The sequence below is a fragment of the Trachypithecus francoisi genome, unplaced genomic scaffold, assembly GCF_009764315.1.
Source record: "Trachypithecus francoisi isolate TF-2019V2 unplaced genomic scaffold, Tfra_2.0 Lachesis_group1, whole genome shotgun sequence".
NCBI lineage: Eukaryota > Metazoa > Chordata > Mammalia > Primates > Cercopithecidae > Trachypithecus > Trachypithecus francoisi.
Window position 1 is genome coordinate 143,749,653 of NW_022681454.1, and position 18,734 is coordinate 143,768,386.

Genomic DNA, 18,734 nt, shown 5'->3' on the forward strand with positions numbered 1-18,734 from the left:
GCCAGAGAATGCCTCAGGTAAGAGGAGAATGGCTAGAGGCTATAAGGAATCACAAGAGACAAGTCAGAGTCGTAAATTGGGAAACTGACATATCTCATCTAATATACTTGCTAACTAGGCCTTTAAAAACCTTGACATTTAACTAAGTTTGTGAGAAAGTTATGGGTTTTGTCCTTTTCTATGGGCTCTAACTCATTAATCCAGTGAATTAAGGTGTTTATCATTGTTACCAACATTAGGAGATAACGGAGGGAAATGTTTAGAGAGGCAGTGAGCTTCTCGCAGCGCAGCTGAGCAGCTGTTTACGCAGGCTGTGCCTATTTCAAAGCCAAGTCAGTCAAAAATGATACTTCAAGTTATTTACCCTTTTGGTACTTCGGGGCTTGAAATGGCATGAAAGCAGCCTTTCATTCGGCAGAGGCATTTAAATAAAGCTTTCCAAAGGCTGATGTGTTTGGAAGAGGGTGGGCTCTTTGCTGAAATAAACAAGTTTCTGGGGAATTTTAACAAAATAGGAAAGAAATGAAAACTTTCCAGTAAATGTCATCTACTTTAACGTCTGATTTTAATCAAGTTCATATTATTTAAGGGCATAGCAATGGCTCATGAGATCATCTTTGGCTTTTTATGTTAATGTTCCTAAAGTAGATTTAACTTTGCCAAAAGATATTTTTTTAACTCCAGAAACATTAAGAAACAAGACCAAAGATAAATCATGTGTAATCAGAAAGCAACATAGTTTCTTGAAAAGGCAGAAAAAAAGGTGCTGTTCACAAAGCATATAGTAAAATAATTGAGCTTTTAATTCAGGATTTTATTAAACATATGTTAAAAGGAACTTCATTAAACCTAAGTGCTTCAAAAATAGGTGATGGAATTTGCCTTTTTGAAACAATAGTCTTTAAAATCAAACCAAAAATCTCTTTTTTAAAATTGCAAAGCTCACATTGTTAATTTACTTATATAAAGTAGAAAACAAAGATATCCGGAGACATTTGAGAAAATGTTAAGATAAAACTACCTAACAATTAACATGTGGAAATTATTACTCAGAAACTCTAAGAAACTATTTAACCTTTTTTCAGAGTTATTAAAACCCACATGTGTCTATTTCCTTTTTTATCATTTATCTACGAGCTGTGGAGAGTCATTTCTTTTTACATTTTTAAAAAGATAAAAAGGATTTGCTACTTGCTTTTAGAATTATCATTGACAATTTCTAACATTGTAAAGTTTACTGGCAATATGAAAAATAATTTAAAACATGTATTTTAAGGAATATTATTGACTTATTTATACCAATTCCTTCTTTTCTGGTTAATTCCTATAAACAATTTATGAAGCCAATATTTATTTAGCATCTTACAGACAACTAGCATAACATGACATTCTTTAGAGATAACCAAAATAGATTTAAGGCATGGTCCTTCAGGATAACTTTAGGAGTTCTAATTTTATGCAGAAGACAAATTCAGCACTTACTGAAATAAAAAGCATGGGAGAACAGTGTAAGATTCTCTGTAGTGATAAATGAGGGCTTTTTGTAATAAATAATAAAATGCTATGTTATATGTATTAAGAAAAAAATACGTTTTTACAGCAGTGCAGAGAAGGAAGATCTCCAGATGGAGGGCTCAGGGAAGTTCTTTGTGGAGGTCCTGAGGTTGCGGTGTGAGAGCTGTCTTGTCCATGGGCATAGATCAGTGGTAGTGAGAGTTGACAATGTGCTAGCAACCGTCACTTGCTCTGGGCGCCTCCTCAGCCTGGGCATCCACTCTGGTCATGCTTGAGGAGCCCTTCAGCCCACTGCTGCACTGTGGGAGCCCCGCTCTGGGCTGGCCGAGGCCGGAGCCCGCTCCCTCTGCTTGCCGGGAGGTGTGGAGGGAGAGGCACGGTAGGGAACTGGGTCTGCGTGCGGTGCTCCTGGGCCAGCACGAGTTGCAGGTGGGTGCGGGCTTGGCTGGCCCTGCACTCCGAGCGGCTGGGAGCGGCTGGCCAGCGCCACTGGCCCCACAGTGAGGGGCTTAGCACCCAGGCCAGCAGCAGTGGAGGGTGCACCAGATTCCCCAGCACTGCCGCCTGCCTGCACCATGCTCGAATTCTCGCCAGGCCTCAGCCTCCTCCCTCCGGGGCAGGGCTGGGGACCTGCAGCCCACCATGCCCGAGCCCGAGCCCCCGCCCCCCTCACCGTGGGCTCCCACCCAAGCCTCCCCTATGGGTGCTGCGCCCTGCTCCACTGCTCCAGGTCCCATCGACTGCCCAAGGGCTGAGGGTGCTGGCAAGCAGGCGCAGAACTGGTGGGCAGCTCAGCCTGCTGCCCCAGCAGGGGATCCACTAGGGGAAGCCAGCTTAGTTCCTGAGTCCACTGGGGACTTGGAGAACTTTTATGTCTAGCTGGAGGATTGTACATGTACCAATCAGCACTCTGTGTCTAGCTTGGGGTTTGTGGATGCACCAGTCAGCACTCTGTATCTACCTAACCTAGTGGGGACTTGGAGAATTTTTATGTCTAGCTAAAGGATTGTCAACACACCAATCAGCACTCTGTCTAGCTCAAGGTTTGTAAACGTACCAATCAGTGCTCTGTGTCTAGCTAATCTGGTGGGGACTTGGAGAACTTTTGTGTCCAGCTAAAGGAGAACTTTTGTGTCCAGCTAAAGTGCTGACATGCACCAATCAGCACTCTGTGTCTAGCTCAGGGTTCGTGGATGCACCAATCAACACTCTGTATCTAGCTAATCTGGTGGGGACTTGGAGAAATTTCATGTCTAGCTGGAGGATTGTAAATCCACCAATCAGCACTCTGTGTCTTGCTAAGGGATTGTAAATGCACCAATCAGTGCTCTGTGTCTAGCTCAAGGTTTGTAAATGCACCAATCAGCACCCTGTCAAAACGGACCAATCAGTTCTCTGTAAAATGACCAATCAGCTCTCTGTAAAATGGACCAATCAGCAGGATGTGGGTGAGGTCAGATAAGAGAATAAAAGCAGGCTGTCCAAGCAAGCAGGGGAAACTGCTGGGTTCCCCTTCCACGCTAAGGAACGTGTGTTTTTGCTCTTCATAATAAATCTTGCTGCTGCTCACTCTTTGGGTCCACGCTACCTTGATGAGCTATAACACTCACTGAGAAGGTCTGTTGCTTCACTCCTGATGTCCCAAAACCATGAAGCCACCGGGAGGGATGAACAACTCCAGGTATGCCACCTTAAGAGCTGTGACATCACAGCGAAAGTCTACAGCTTCACTCCTGAAGCCAGTGAGACCAGGAACCCACCAGAAGGAAGAAACTCTGAACACGTCTGAACATCTGAAGGAACAAACTCCGGACACACCATCTTTAAGAACTGTAACACTCACTGCGAGGGTCTGCTGCTCCATTCTTGAAGTCAGTGAGACCAAAAACTCACCAATTCTGGACACACTAGTATGAGTAGCCTGTTCCAAAGCCAGAAAGCCAACTAGACAGAGCGGTAGTTAGCGAAGCGGCTAAGGGTTTACTAGAGATAATAAAATATCTTTGATGAAGAAGAGGGCAGCACTGGATGAAAGCAAGTGGAGTACACAAGGTGCCCTCTATGTATAAATGTCTACTGCCTTGAGCAAGTTACTTAACCTTTCTAAACCTGGGTTTTCTTACATGTGACATCGACCTTACCTGTGACATGGACCTAATAATAGTTCCACTCTCATTGACTCTGTGCATAGTGAGTGGCAAAAGGCAGTTGTATCTGTTCAATGGGATAACACATACAAAACATGATGAAGGTTGGGAGCAGAGGCTGACAGGTATTAGGGAGGGTGTGGCAGCTGGTCTTAGCCTCATGTCTGTAAGGGACTGACCTGGGAATGCCAAGGCTCAATTTGGACAGCTGTATTTAGGCCTCGTATGTGCAGTGAGTCAACAGGGAATCACCCAGAAATTGAGAAATGTCCCCATATGTATGTTTATGGTGTTTTTATGTATTGGGGGCCTTAGGGTAAGACCCTGTGGATAGAGATGAGATTGCTCCCCATCCAGAGGTGGAAAATGAGAGCCCAAGGGTAAGATTTTAGCTAATATGGGATAAGTGTCTCTCTGTTTAGGACTGGAAAAAAAAGAAATTTGGACTCAAAATACAAGAGATATTTTCAGGGATATCCAATTGCCAGCATTTTAAATTGACCCCTGCAATATGTTGGAAGGAGGGAGCTAAAAGCTCTATGTACTGGAGGCTGTGGTTTTAGAAGGGGCTTGAGCCCGAGGACTCCCACAGTAACCATATCTAATAACCAGTGTCAAGTCCTCTGTGCATTAATCCATTCTGTTCCCCAAAGCCATCATAAATGTCTCACACATTACAACTCAATCTTCCCTATCACTGTAGGAAAATATGGAAAGCATCTGAGCCTACACTTGAGACAAAGCTGTGCCAGGAGAATAGCAGCTGATGCCTGAATGAAGAGAGTCTCTGGACAGGAAGAGGAGACCTTCAGAAAAGCCAAGCAGCAGCGCAAAACCAAACTAAGATGTCATAGATAGCCATGTTTAGGGACAGGAAGAATTTCCTGGGGGTTCCAAGAAATTCATGAAAGGGAAACTGGAGAAGCCACTGGACCTCTGACAGTAATAAGGAAAGGAGACCTAGATTTTTGTGGTTTGGATATTCATGGGAGGTGTGATCTTACAACCTGCTGATGTATGGGGTATCTGGGTCACACAGGATTGATGTAAAGTTGAAATGAGATAATGGATAAAAAGTTTTTAGCAAAACATCTGTTTTGTTTTTGAGACGAGGTCTCATTATGTTGTCCAGGCTGGAGTGCAGTGGCGCAATCTCGGCTCACTGCAACCTCTGCCTCCTAGTTCAAGTGATCCGCATGTCAAGCCTCCTGAGTAGCTGGATTACAGGCACCTGCCACCACACCTGGCTAATTTTTGTATTCATAGTAGAGACAGGGTTTTGCCATGTTGTCCGGCTGGTCTCAAACTCCTGGCCTCAAGTGATCCTCCCGCCTTGGCCTCCCAAAGTGCTGGGATTATAGGCATGAACCACCGTGCCCAGCCAACATGTGACTTGTTAATAGGATCTCAGGTAAATGTCTATTGTAGTTCATGTTATTGTTACAGAATATGGGATGGTATGTTAGAGGATTATGAAAGTGTGATGGGCCAGAAGGTCATATAAGATATATTCACTAAGCAAATCCTGTAGGTACCCAGGCTTCTGCATATACCAAACAGCACCATTGTGTGCACAGACAGATCAAAGCCAGACTAGAAGGACTAGAAGGTCAACTTTCTACTTGTCACTTTCCCAGATATGGACAAGGTTGTAAACATGTGGAAGTATAATTTTTTTAGTGGCAAATTACAAATGCATTCAACAGAGCTGTTTCAGAAAGCCATGAGTCTGTGGGAGCAGGTCCTAGCCTTCAACGGTGAATGCATTGAAGCAGTGGTAGCTCTGGGGGAGATGGTCCATTTTTCTTTCATTAGACTACACCATAACTCGGTATCTTTGTTTTTCTCCATGGCTTCTTAGCCTCAAAGATGAAGATGGCCATTTGACAAGAGCACAGGCCCTAGTGTAACATATATTGAGAGCAGTCTTCTGTGTTTAAAGACATCTCCCTATACAATTGTCCCGGATGTGTTGGAAGGCAAGCTGACACTTGACAGGTGACATAGGCAGTACTAATGGTAGAAATCTGATGTAAAGCAGAAAACAGAGTTGTTTTAAGGAGCTGAGTGAATATCTAGCCAGAAGAAGCCAAGATATAGGGACACCAAGGGCAGAAGATCAGACTCCACATCAGTTTGTCAACATGCTGCTCACACTCAATGGTTTACCAACAAGCAGCAGCAGGTGGCAGTGTCCCCAAACATCAGGGAGGCCTCAGGTCAGGTGCGAAAGCGGACCAGCTGGGCCAGAAAGTTTGAAGCATTCTGATAATACTAATACCTAATATTAAGAAGCATTTATCTACCACACTCTACTTTAATGAACTAAGTCACTTTACGTCACAATAACTATATTTAATAGATTATGTCATGATCTCAGACATGCTTTAGCTTCAGGGTGTTTGCACTTGAAGTTTAATCTAATCGAAACACCATTTTCCAGGTATATGCATGACTTACTCCTCATGGCATTCTGACCTCTGGTCAAATGTCATCTCCTCAGTGAACACTGTTCTGATCATGAAAATACTCTACCCCACTGCTTATTCCCTTGCCATCCTTTATTTTTTTGCACAGCTCTTACCTCCATGAAGACATTTATGTATTTGTGCAATGCTTATAGCCCCTCTAGAACTTAACATTGCACAGTGGAAGGGAATGTTATCTGGTTTGTTGATGACTATATCCTAGCCCCCAAAATACTACCCTTCCCAAATAATTAGCACAAATAAACAGTTGTTGCACGATGAAGTATCAATTTATAAAGAAAAAACTGAGTTACAATGAGTTTAAGCAAATTACCCAAAGTCTCAAGTCATGCATGCAAAATCAGGCTTGGAATCCAGGCAGTGTGGCCCTGGGACTCCAGTTCTTGCCTGCTATCCATACTGCCTTGTGAGTACTTCCTTACGTCATCATCTCAGTCATGAGAGAGAAACGGATCACCTGTGAGCAGGGGAGAAGCACATGAAGCACTGCTCTCTATGAAGGACTAGAAAAGGCCGACATCTGGCTTCCTTGGTCCTCTCTTCCTGCATGAGCCTCCATACATGCTGCTGCTGCTGCTGCTGCTGCTGCTGGGAGGCCGTAGGCTTCTGGCTGGAGGGCAGACCCTGTCTATCTCTCTTTCTCTTGCTGAGCATGATAGCAGGTAGGTGGGCTAAGCCCCTCTGTAAACCTAGATACCAGCAATACTCCTACTGAGAAGAAAGGATGGCAAGACCTCTGTTTGCTACTGCATTTCTAGGCACCAACCTAGGGTTTTGGGATGCTCTGGTTAAAATGCTTAGCCCCTGGTCCTATTGGTCATACTCAGATCAACCCCTATGGATGGCACTCCTGAGCTTCAGGACACGGCCAGCCTTTTGAACTCTCCTGAAGCCTAGGCTTCTCTATTTCTAGTGAAGTAACTCAAAAAGCGCGAGTCTACAGGCCTGTGATTTCAAGCTCTGGGTGTGTGCTTGTCTGAGGTATTGAGAAGCTTCCCAAAGAGACACATCAGTCAGTTACATTGGCCATTAAGGAATCTTCAGCACACTCAGCCACTGTATCCTGAGAGGTAGGAAAGAGACTGAGAGACCAGTGTTCAAACAGTTGTTGCATTTAAGTGGGTATCCCACAGGCTTAGACCTAAGGCCTGGGTAAGGCACAAAGGTGAGACAGAAAAACTCCACAGATTATGGTTTGTGTGATAAAGAAAGGGGCCAAAGCTCATACTTACATTTAAAACCAGGAAGACGGTAGCAGCTGGGTAAAGAACATAATTGAGGGTCAAGCAGTGGAAGAGAGGACATGTATTCTTGACCAGAGCAAGGGCATTCAGGACATAGGTGAGAAGCAGAGGCCAGAGAGACTTACTGAGCTGTGGGGCGTCACCACCATCCCTGTTCAAGCACACACTGTTAGACGGGCCATGGTGGGAGAGTCATTGAAGAGGCAGAGTCAGCTAACGGAACACTAAAGTTATGGAGAGGGGCTCTAATAAACTTAGGGAAAAAAGAAAAAGTAAAGTGAGCATTTCTGGTCTTACTTTATTTACTTGAGAGAGGGTCTGGCTCTGTTGCCCAGGCTGGAGTGCATACTCCACCTTCCGAGCTCAAACCATCCTCCCAGCTCGGCCTCTTGAGTAGCTGGGACTACAGGCGTGCACCCCCATACCCGGGTAATTTTTGTATTTTTTTTGTAGATATTTTTTCTGCCATATTGCTCAGGCTGGCCTCAAACTCCTGGGATCAAGAGATACTCACACCTCCACCTCCCAAAGTGCTGGGATTACAGGTGTGAGCCAGTGTGACCTATTTCTGTTTTTATATCTCCAGAACTCAAAAGACTTTTTACAGATTCTACTATACATGGATCACTACATTTCTTCATTTATTCAACAACTACATATTCAGAGCCTATTGTGCCAGATGTTAAAGTAATTTATGGCTGGGGTGAACCCAACAAGCTACAGTGCTCCTTTTGTTTCTTATGTAACTCTTGCAAAAACATTTTTTGCCTTGTCAGATACATCCATATTATCCATGCTATGAAGATATATTCTTCAAATATTTACAGTTTTTTTGAATGTACACATATAATTTTATTTCTTATTTTTAACTTTTATTTTCGATTCAGAGGCCCACGTGCAGGTTTGTTACATAGGTAAACTCGTGTCATGGAAGTTTGTCATACAGATTATTTCATCACCCAGGTACTAAGCCTAGCTCCCAATAGCTATTTTTTTCTGCTCCTCATCCTCCTCCCACCCTTGACCCTCAAGTAGGCCACAGTGTCTATTATTCCCTTCTTTGTGTCCATGTGTCCTCATCATTTGGCTGCCATTCATAATCAAGAACATGTAGTATTTGGTTTTCTGTTCCTGCATTAGTTTGCTAAGGATAATGGCCCCTAGCTCCATCCATGTTCCAGCAAAGAATATGATCTCATTCTTTTTTAGTGGCTGTGTAGTATTCTATGGTACATACGTATCACATTTTCTTTATCCAATCTTCCATTGTTGGGCATTTAGGTTGATTCCATGTCTTTGCTATTGTGAATAGTGCTGCAGTGAACATAGCTGTGCATGTGTCTCTGCGAACAGTTTCCATTCCTTTGGTTATATACCCAGTAATGGGATTGCTTTGTAGAATGGTAGCTTTGATTTCAGCCCTTTGAAGAATCACCACATTGCTTTCCACAATGGTTGCACTAATTTATACTCTTTTTTAATATATATATAATAGCCATTCTGACTGATGTGAGATGGTGTGTTATTGTGCTTTTGATTTGCATTTCTCTATCAGTGATATTGATTTCTTTTTCATGTGCTTGTTTGGCCATATGTATGTCTTCTTTTGAAAAGGGTTTACGTCCTTTGCCCACTTTTTAATGGGGTTGGTTGTTTGTTGCTTGTAAATTTGTTTAAGTTCCTTGTAGACTCTGGATATTAGACCTTTGTCAGATGGGTAGAGTGCAAAAATTTTCTCCCATTCTGTAGATCGTCTGTTTACTCTGTTGATAGTTTCTTTGCTGTGCAGAAGCTCTTTAGTTTAATTAGATCCAGTTTGTCAATTTTGGCTTTTGTTGCAATTGCTCTTGGCATCTTCATCATGAAATCTTTGCCGGTTCTTATGTCCAGGATAGTATTGCCTAAGTTGTCTTCCAAGGTTTTAATAGTTTTGGGTTTTACATTCAAGTATTTAATCCACCTTGAGTTGACTTTGTATATGGTATAAGGAAAGGGTCCAGTTTCAATTCTCTGCACATGGCTAGCCAGTTATCCCAGCACTATTTATTGACTAAAGAATCCTTTCCCCATTGCTTATTTTTGTCAGTTTTGTTGAAGATCAAATGGTTGTAGGTGTGCGGCCTTGTTTCTGGGCTCTCTACTCTGTTGCATTGGTCTATGTGCCTATTTTTGTACAGTACAAAACAGTACCATGCTGTTTTGGTTACTGTAGTACTGTAGTATAGTTTGAAGTCAGGTAATGTGATGCTGCCTGCTTGGTTCTTTTTGCTTAGGATTGCCTTGGCTATCTGGGCTCTTTCTTGGTTCCATATGAATTTTAACATAGTTTTTTTTCAATTCTGTGAAGAATGTCATTGGTAGTTTGACAGGAAGAGAATGAAATCTGTAAAAAGCTTTGGGCAGTATGGCCATTTAAATAATACTGATTCTATCCATAAGCATGCAATATTTTTCCATTTGCTTGAGTCATCTCTGATTCTTTCAGCCATGTTTTGTGATTCTCATTACACAGATCTTTCACCTCCTTGGTTAGCTGTATTCCTAGGTATTTTATTCTTTTTGTGGTAATTGTGAATGGGATTACATTCCTGATTTGGCTGTCAACTTGGCTGCTGTTCATGTATAGGAATGCTAGTGATTTTTGCCTATTATTTTTGTATCCTGAGACCTTGTTGAAGTTATTTATCAGCTTAAGGAGCTTTGGGACTGAGACTATGGGATTTTCTAGACATAGAATCATGTAATAATGCTTTTGAGTTGCTAGAAACACAGCAGAAAAAACTTTGAAAAAAATTAGTCAGTGTGAAACTGACTTTTTTATACTAAAGAGGCAATAATTTCTGTTCAAAGTTGCCTACAAGTCCATCTATCCATTCTATCCAGAGCTATGAATATGTATATTTCCAAAAAGACCACTCTCCCAATTTTACTCAAAGCATTCTTCAGGTTTACAGGCTGGCCTCCCTGAAGCCTTCTTTCTTAACCTTCTTTTTTCGTTGTTTGCCATTTTGAATCTCTAATTGTCACTGCTCTGAGGGACCCATGATTCAGAACACTGTAGCAAACATAGATACTCCATTCGTTATATATCAGCATGACTTCACACTTAACGGACAGTATCTTTCAAATAAAAGACAGTGCTGATTGCTCATATTGGAGTTGCCCATGAATACACTTACACATATTTATTGGGAACCTGCTTAGGTGTACAGGCAACACCAAACTTTAAGTTTCAGTGGTGAAAGTCACTCCAGGTTGTTTGTCTCAGGAAATTTATATTAGAAAGTTTAGGAATTTGAATCAAGTCTAGTGAAAATCTCAAGGCCAATAAAGCAATTGAGATCTCCAGTTTTGTGACTTTTAGGAAGGCTCAAAAATGGCCAGTGGGTATCTGGTAGACCAAGAAGAACAGAGCAAGGTAGATTCCACTAATATGTATCACCAGCAATCATTTTTAAGGTATTCAACAAAAGGTCCCACATACTTAGGCATTCCACTGAAATGTGTTAATATTGATAATGATAAATATGTGGAGATTATTTTCCCTTCCACTTTCTCCTAGGACACTTCTCAAACATACTATATCATATTAAAAGTAGTCTGAAAGAGTATTTTAAAACAAGTTTCATTAAGGATACTACATGTGTTCAAACTTTACACTTTATTATATAACACAAAGCTTACATTGTACTCTCCCTGCTTCCTGCCTCTATAAAGTTATTCCATTAATTTATTTTCCCTTGATTGACTATCCCTATGCAGTAGAGATAAATCCTTTTAAAGCGACACCCCTGTCTAACACACCAATATTATGGACCCTTATTATTCTCATTCACCATTGAAAAAGGGATGTCTAAACAGGCTAGCTAGATTTCCAAAAATGTCAGAAGACAATACTGGCAAACCCCAGCATAAAATCCATTCTTCTTCATTTTCAAACCATGAGCATTTACCACAATGCCAATATACATCTTAATGCTGGCACTAAACTTTTGTTTTACGTTAACCTTGGTCAGAAGTCATGGTTTCTAAAGTCTTTTTGATTGACCAAGAAAATTACTCTGGAATCATGAGGCTTATGTTTTTCTAATATACCAACCAACCAACCAAAAAATAACATGTGTCTCAGAGCTATCCTTTGAATGAACTTGGCTGTATCTCAGAATATTAATAATGAAGTGTAAATGTTTGATAAGCAAAGAACATGATTATAGGAAGGAGAAAAAAACTGAGGAACACATTAGTGACAAATAACTTTTCTTTTTCATTTTACAATAATGGGAAATACCATCTAGATTCCTGCTGAACAGAGTGAGTCTGGAAAAGGGAGCATTAAGAGGCTGTATAAGTTTTCTAATGAAATCAGACTTCATTGCTTCAGGCCATGTTCTCTTCTTTTAGATCTGTACAAGGAGCCACCTATACATTGCCAGGTGAAATGTCTTTCAATAACAAGGCTTCAAGCTGGTCCAGCTCTTTCACTTTCAGCTCTGAGTTCTATGACCAACAGGGGCTGTGTGATGCATTCCAACTTCAGGGCTTCCCCTGTGGTTATGGGTTATGCAAAGTCCTGTTAATCCCTAGAGCTCAGCTTCTCTCCAACTGCTCCATTGCTCTTTCCCAGTGAGTCTGAGTTCCTCAGGGAGCCTCTGCCTTTGCATATCTGCTGAAAATGATCATTTCTTGAAAGAGTCCATTTCACTTGGAGATAGACCTGAATTTCTTATATTCCTTCTTAGTCCTCTGAGTTACTAAATCTTGTCCCAGAAACATGCAGCGACAGGCAATTTGTCTTCTCATATCTTTTTTGCTGTTGCTGAGCTTCAAGTCTTGTTGTTTAATTTTGACACACATGTATATAAATATATAAAATATATACAACACATACATATAAAATAGACATATGATGTTCTTCAGGACTGTGCTCAATCTTTACAATTATTATATAATTTAATCTTATTTTATGCTTTCAGAAAACTCCTTAACTAGGTTTTTAATCCCCCTTTTACAGATGAGTAATCTGAGGCCCAAAATAAATGATGTAATTTATTTAACATCAGAGAGCGTGGATGTAGCACACTGATCCAAGATTTCAGATTCCAAAGATTCTGTTGTTACTCTAAACGATACTACTTCCATTGGCTAGATCTGTAGACAGCATGTCTTGACCTTTATTTTTCTTCATGATATTTATCACTGACATTATATAACTCTGTCACTTAGGGTCATGTGACCTTAAGCAAGGCACTTCACTTGTTTGTGCCTCATCTGTAAAATGGGAACCATAATGATACCTACCTTAAAAAAGGGTTGTATCAAGGGAGTTAATGCATGTAAAACAATGAGAAGAATCTTTAGCCAATTGTAAGCATAATATAAGTGTCAATCATTATTAGTAGTAGTAGTCGTAGTACATTTACTTGTTTGGGGTTTATTATCTGTCTCCCACACAAGAAAGTAACCTTCTTAACAACAAAGACTTTGTTTTGTTTACTACTATATTCTCATTGCAAGAAGAGGGCTTAGCACATAGTAAGGGCTTAAGAATTATTTATTCAACGAATGAATTAATGCATAAATGACTTCAAGTCCTCATCATCCTTTTTCCATGACTTTTGGGATTTGGCTGCTAAAGTTCATGAGTGGGTGAACATAGTGCTTGATGTCACAGCTGCACACACTTCGTCCAGCACTCCCATATGCCTAGATACAAAGTGGGCATCACTTGTATTCTTTGTTGTGCCTCATGCTGATGGCTTTTGCCCCTGATATCTTCTTCCCACAGGCCTCATGGATGGCTAAGCCATTCTCCATTTCCTTCAAGTTGTTCATTTCTCTTCATCTCATGAAAGTGAACCTGTCCTCAATTTCATTGCCATAAGGTCTCCTCTTAGTAGGTGATGCCTAATTACTCTTTCCAATGAACATGCTATTCAAATTTGTCTAATGTTTCTTCCAGTTCTAAAATTTGATGACCACTGATCTGATGTGACTGTGTGATTGTTTCACAATTTGATGTGTGTGTGATGATATTAGTATACACAATACATGCTGTTTACCTCTGTCTAGTAACAAATGTCTATGTTTGTTACTAGAGTAAGCTTTAGGGGTAGAACTTGGTCTCAAAGCTCACGTCGTGGGAAAAAAAAGATCTGGTGCTGATAGAACCTTGATAAATCTCTTGTAATAGCACATGTTTTTGTTTCCCAGAAGTAGAGCAAGAGCTCTCTGGCTCATCCAATCAGCTTCTTCTCCTGACTTTAGTAGAGACACAGGCTTCATTACTGAGTTGGGGATTGAACTTCCCTCTGTCCTATGAAAAGTAGAAGATTTTCCTAAGAGAAACCTTCAGTGAAAGCAGAACAGAAAAAAAAGCCAAGAACTAACTGAAGGAGAGGGCAAGAAATCAGTGTAGTGTGTGGCAGCAGAAGGGAAGTGACAGGTCAAAGAAAATAGGAGAGAAAAAGAGAGAGCTACCCAAGTAAACAGGAAAAGGGGAGGAAATGCAAGGCAAAAGCAGACAGCAGGGGAATTGGCATGACAAGAAAGTGGTGAAACACAGAGGATTCCACCAGACAACAGAAAGCCCAACAGAGAAGAGTGGGCAAGGATAAAGAGACAGGAAACAAATGGATTAAGACATGGAGTAGCCATTGTCAGTTACCCAGGTAAGGAAAGATTGGTGGTCTAAATAAAATGCAGATTGTTCATTTACAATTCTGATGGTTTAAATTATTTATGGTACACCTTGGTGCCTCACTTAATCATATTAAATTACAGTTGTAATCTTATTAGTTACTTGCAACCAGCTATCTCAATGTACCCTGTATAGAGGACAGCTTATCAAGGGGTAGAAGTACTGTAGCTTCACTTTTAATCCAGTACCATCCAGTACACGAATTAGCCTTACATTGTTAGGATCTTCCTGATGGTGACTGGCTGAACTAAGCATTATTCTTGACAATACAAAGTACTGCTGTGCCCATTTACAGAAAGGGAAGCAATTCTTTCCCAGAAAGTAAGATATGATTTAAATGCTTTGGCCTAATTAGCTGTGAAAAAGGACAAGGCCCAGGTAGGGCTTTGGGAAAAGGCAATTAACATATGTGCATATGTCTCTCTCCATTCACATCACCCAGCCTAGTCCAAGTCATCAACATCTCTTCACTTGCATTGTTACAGTAGTCTCTTGGCCCCTTTTCCCACCTCCACCTTTGATCTCTCTAGTTTTCATGACGTCCAAAGTGAACTTTTAAAAATAACACCACACTATCTCTATTTAGACTTTTCAACAGTTTCCCATTGCACAAGGGATACATTACCACAAGGAATTACACCATCTTGCCCTTGCAAATGTCATCTTTATGTTCAACTGTGCTGATCTTCATTTTTCTCCTCAGATGTGCAAATGCTTTCCCATCCCAGGGACTTCATGTTTGTTCTGCCCCAAAACTAAAACACTCTTCCCTATTCTTCATTTGGCTAACCAATATTCACGCTTTCTGTCTCAGCGTAAACACTGTTTTCCTCAGACAAGATTTCCTGACTCCCAGCTTAGGCCATGCCACTATGTGGTTTGTGCTCTCCATAAATTTTACTTCTTCTGTATACATCAATTCACATAATTATACTTTAATACTTACTTGCGTAATTGTTTGTGTGCTATGACCCCCAGTTGGCTGTAAGTCCTATAAAGACAGAGGCCACATCCATCTTGCACATCCCTCTGTTCCCAGCACCTGCCATGGGTCCTATCAGCTGACAAGCACTCAATATATTGTATGAATAAGTAAGTAAGATTCTAATTTCCAACATCCTAGACTTGTTTACAGTCCCAAAGAGCCTGCTCAGGTAGAACACATGCAATGCTTCCTATACATGTATTTGCAGAGAGAAGAGAGAGAAGCCCTTCTGCTCCTCCCACGTGTTACCATTCTGACCAGGCTCAGTGCCGAAGCGCTGATGAGAGGGATGGAGACAGTGAGCCTGTGAGTGTCATGCGCAGAACAGCATTTGCCTTTGTCCCCCATGAAAGTAATGTGATGCTCAGTGTCCACAGTCTTTTAATCTGGCTGCTGTAGGGTTAGAATTTGTGATCCTTTTCTGTTAAGATGGAATCTTGCTGAAGGTCAGAATGTGGTTAGGGTCAAAGAGTGGCATTACTAGCGCTGTGTATAAAAGAAAGAATACAGTTAGGATCTTTGGTTCTCTACCAACTTGACTCACTTTCTCCACAGCAAGGCTCATATTATCCTTTCCTAATGGAGTTTAGAATGCAATGGCAGTCCTCTTCAGACAAGTCACCTGTCCCTTTTGCTTTATTCTGAAACAATGGAGTCCAAAATCTGTACTTCTTACTTAGTACAGTCACTAGCTTCTAACATTCCAGGATGGCTATTTCAAGGACTTTTGACTAAATGCTGCCAGTTCATTTGGAGTGGTCTCTGGCAGGGCCAGATTCAGCATAATGTAGCTTCCTGTTGTCTTCCTATATTCCTGTATGTTATTGTAAATATATTGACGTAAGCTGACCTATTACACATGCTTGTTCTCTTCTATGGTGATAGCGACTAGAAAAGACAATGCACTGTTCACTCTAATGTAAGGGATCACATATAAATCTTATGATTTGATGATTCTCTTCTGGCAGCCAAACCTGCTTGTAGCTTTTAGGATTTATGGCCACTGGTGGCATTAAACACTTAGGGCCTATCATCACAATAGGACACCTTGTACACAATTATCTTTCCAAAGGCTAGATCAGCCCATGTCAATGTCATGTTTAATATTTAAACACACTTTACCGTCACTTGTATCTGTTTACTCAGTCACCATCTGCAAAACCACTGTGAATAAAAATGGAACTTGTGGGGCAAGAAAAATATATTGAGAAGCATTGAGTTGGATGGACCTAGTGAGAAGGTTGTGTCTATTCAAACACCTGTCTTCCACCCTCTCACCATCTGTGCAATCACTTCACCCTTCAGCCTCACTAGTCCCCCTTACAATTACTCTGTCAAGAGGCGAGTGCAGCTCAGGTGGATTTAATGTGGGTTTCATATGGCCTGTTGAGTTTAATGTTTAATGTTGATTTCCTTTAAGTAACCATTTCTGTTCTTGCTATAAATCTATGTCTATATGTCTATGCTTAATTTGGATGATGAGGGCAATTTGGATTTAAGGCAAGAACCAGTTTATATGTTTTATGAAGAGATTATAGATCAAATAAGCAGACAATAGGTCTTCCAAAGCTATAAGTGAAAACAGAAAAATGATGCATAATTCACAGATTACAGTGAAGTTAAAAGAGAGGGTTAATATTCTAATGTGTTGTTAAGAATTCTTTCACTCAAATTCTGAATCTGAATCTAATAGTCATCTATATACTGCTATAAAGGAAAGGGAAAGAGTTAACATGAAATCCAGACCTGTTATCTGTTATTGGGTGTGATGCTAGAGAGTTTATATTCATTTTCTCATCTAATAAAACAACTCTTCAAAGTGCGTATTTTAAAGACAAAGAACATGAGGTCAGAGGGTTTAAATACCTTGGGATACCAGCCAAAGTCTGATTCAAAAGTATGCATTTTCCTCCCTAAAGGATCATATTTACCTGGTGATGGTACATCTATCAGTTGGAATGATTCAACCCTCTAAGGGTCTCACCTCACCATGTGTAATAAAGTATGTTATATCACCTAAAGGACAAAAATGATTAGAAAAAAATGAAAATTGTAAGAAATTGTCCATCCAATTACCTAGACAGCATTCAAGCTCAAGGCATTTGGATAACCATACTTGTTCTTTTTCTATTTATCCAAGGCATATTCCTTCATTGCCAACTATGTGTCAGGTGTTGGGACAGACATTTTGGATAGAATGATAAGCAAGATGGAAATGCTGTCTTCTCTAACAGAGCCAAGTATCTACAGAGGACAGTGCAATGCAGACTCGCCTCTGTGGATTCTGAAGCAGTGTAGGGCTCAACGTTGCCTGCCTTAGAATGTGAGAAAATAAGTACAAATAGATGCTGCTTCTTTGAAGTAATGTATAAAATTTAAAGAGGATAGCAGGATCAGTAGTGTTTTATATTTCGTCAGGCTTTAAATATTTATGTTTCAGATATACTTTGACCATGATATTTCATAAATATGAGGCAAGTTGTTAAAGAAGAAGTTTGTGGTTGATTTCCTGAATTTGCCAACATGTTGACACCACCAACTACTTTCATATTTTGCAGGTATATTGAGGAAGGGCAAAGTTGGCCTTCAATGCCAATACATAGCACCTCAGTGCTGAACTAAGGTATTCCTATCTAAATAGCAAGGTACTTAGTATCATTCAGCAGGATACACAGGTCATAAGTCCTTCCCAAAGAAAAATTACTCTCATTTCTGGTTCCTGAGCCAAGAGTAGAGAGCGGTGCTCACTCACTCCTCATCCTTTGACTTAGAAAGGACAATCAACAAATTTATAAGAGATACTTGAGCGTGTCACATCAATTTCTTTGATTTTTAGATGAAATGTGCTTTGTGTTGCTCTCAAATTAGACACCCATTATGCATAATTAGCCCCTTACATAGAACAGCTGCTGGCTTTTACAATGCTTTCAACCAGAGCTGAGTGTACCCATTGTTGGTGTTTACTGTGAGTGAACTTAATCAAATTTGTGATATATGCATCGCTTGATGTAATTATCAAATATAGAAGAAAAACCTAGAGAAAAGCATGGTATGTTCATCTTCACTTAGAAAAGTTAACTCTGAAGTAATTATGGGCTATTATGCTGGAAATTATTTTAATTTTTTAAAAAATGAAAATTATTTGAATTTAATACTAAATACAATTCTGTGATTGTTTATGAAAAAGAGATACCAGTATGTTTCCCATGAGTGAAGAGGACTGAGGAGGCAATCAAATCACCAAGATAGGCCTCAGGGAGAATCCAGGGAAATTCTCCATTAAGGGAAAGCTTGGCCTTAACTCTGACTTTCTAACTTTGCTAACATATTTAATCTCTACTTTTCGCGTCTATAAACTTGGAAGATAATCATCAAGAAGCATGCACATGTAGCATTCTAAACACTTTAAGATGGAAATTGTTACCAAAGACATGAAAAACGTAATTCTCAGCATATAGTCCTAAACTGAAACACCAAAATGGGTTGTCTATGCCACAAAATTGGAGATCTTGTAGTGGATTCTGTTGGGATGCTTTATGCATTTTGAGAAGTTAGGAAAACTTGGAGGAAATGTAATGTAATCATTAAGCAGTATTCTGCCCCCTTTTACTTTTGAAGTGTATGTATCTCTCATTCACTCTATTGGAGATACATTGG

The 18,734-nt window shown here is 40.4% G+C and overlaps 1 pseudogene; it reads left to right on the forward strand.

Moving 5' to 3' along the window:
- Positions 1 to 14,649: 14,649 nt before the first annotated feature.
- On the forward strand, positions 14,650 to 15,476 carry LOC117084820 (annotated as a pseudogene).
- Positions 15,477 to 18,734: the final 3,258 nt, after the last annotated feature.